Consider the following 2003-nt stretch of genomic DNA (forward strand, 5'->3'; position numbering starts at 1 on the left):
CTGGTGTTCCTGTATTGTCATTTTTCCCAATGTACAAAAGAGGATGTTTAATTGCATACCAGGAAGGGAAAGAGCTTGAAGAAACATAGCGGGGAGAGCTCAGTGCATGCAGCTGCACACTGGTAGAATTGACATGTTTTAACGACACATCTATGACAAAACACACATAGACATTCCTGCTTTGAGCCGTCCTCAACGGTGTGTGTGTGTGTTTGATTCATAGACTATCCAATGAGCTGAGTGTGTTCTATCGACATCTGTGTGTATTTGTGTGTGAGAGAGCGTGGTGAAAGCAAAGTAGACCCCAGCACACTGCTGAATGCTGCGGCTGTTCATCGAGTGCAATGTCCTGGCTTGAATCATAATTTCCACTTGAGTTTCAAATGTAACTTAGTCATGCATTGATGTCATTGAGAGTCAAAATTCAACTTAAGTGGAAGTTAAGATTCACCAATTGATGAACTGCAGAGGCATTCAGCAGTGTGCAGATGTCTGTTTTTCTTTCATGACTTTACCTTCGGTACCTCGTAGCTGAAAGTAGCCTAACTGGATGTGGGTACAGGACACCACTTCTTAACTGTGTGTGAGAGTGGCGGTGGCTGACATTCAGCTGAGCTTTGTTGTGTGTATGGGAAGACTTGTTCGGTCTAAGAGTTTGTATGAGAGAACTGAAGAATGTTGTTTACTGAGCTTCCAAGGAGAAGTGACTAAGACCCGGGTGAGTTGTTAGGACATGATTAACCTCTCTGGGCAACTGGGACGTGACCGTCCCACTCTATTCAACAGCCAGTGGAACGGCGTGGCGCGAAATACAAAAACCTAAAAAATGCAATAATACATTTTTTTTCAAACATACGACTATTTTACACCATTTGAAAGATAAGACTCTCGTTAATCTAACCACATTGTCTGATTTCAAAAAGGCTTTACAGCGAAAGCAAAACATTAGATTATGTTAGGAGAGTACATAGACCAAAATAATCACACAGCCATTTTCCAAGCAAGCATATATGTCACAAAAACCCAAAACACAGCTAAATGAAGCACTAACCTTTGATCTTCATCAGATGACACACTAGGACATTATGTTATACAATACATGTATGTTTTGTTCAATCAAGTTCATACTTATATCCAAAAACAGCTTTTTACATTGGTGTGTTATGTTCATTCCCACCAAAAACTTCCGGTGAATTTACTAAATTACTCATCATAAACGTTGACAAAATACATAACAATTATTTTAAGATTATGCAATCTTTTATGCAATCGCTATGTCAGATTTTAAAATAGCTTTTCGGCTAAAGCACATTTTGTAATATTCTGAGTACATAGCTCAGCCATCACGGCTAGCTATTTTGACACTCGCCAAGTTCGAAGCACACTAAACTCAGAATTAGTATTAGAAATATTGTATTACCTTTGCTGTTCTTCGTCAGAATGCACTCGCAGGACTGCTACTTCCACAAGAAATGTTGTTTTTGTTCCAAATAATCCATAGTTATGTCCAAACACCTCCGTTTTTTTTGTGCGTTCAGGTCACTATCCAAAGGGTAACGCGCGAGTGCATATCGAGACATGAAAATTGTAAATGTTCCATTACCGTACTTAGAAGCATGTCAAACGCTGTTTAAAATCAATTTTTATGGTATTTTTCTCATAAAATAGCGATAATATTCCAACCGGACAATAGTGTATTCATTCAAAGAGGAAAAGAAAAACAGCCTGGTCGTGTGAACGCGCATATCCAATCTCTTTGTCACCAGGCAGACCTCTGAGAAACTGAGCTACTATACTCTGCCCAGAGACAGGAGATGCCTCAATCCGCTTTCTGAAGGCTTTAAGGAGCCAATGGAAGCCTTAGAAAGTGCTACGTAACCCCACAGATACTGTAGTTTTGATAGAGAATCAAAAGAAGAACTACAAATTCTCAGACAGGCCACTTCCTGCTTGGAATTTTCTCAGGTTTTTGCCTGCCATATGAGTTCTGTTATACTCACAGA

Source organism: Salmo salar, chromosome ssa02 (assembly GCF_905237065.1).
Source record: "Salmo salar chromosome ssa02, Ssal_v3.1, whole genome shotgun sequence".
NCBI classification, from domain to species: Eukaryota; Metazoa; Chordata; class Actinopteri; order Salmoniformes; family Salmonidae; genus Salmo; species Salmo salar.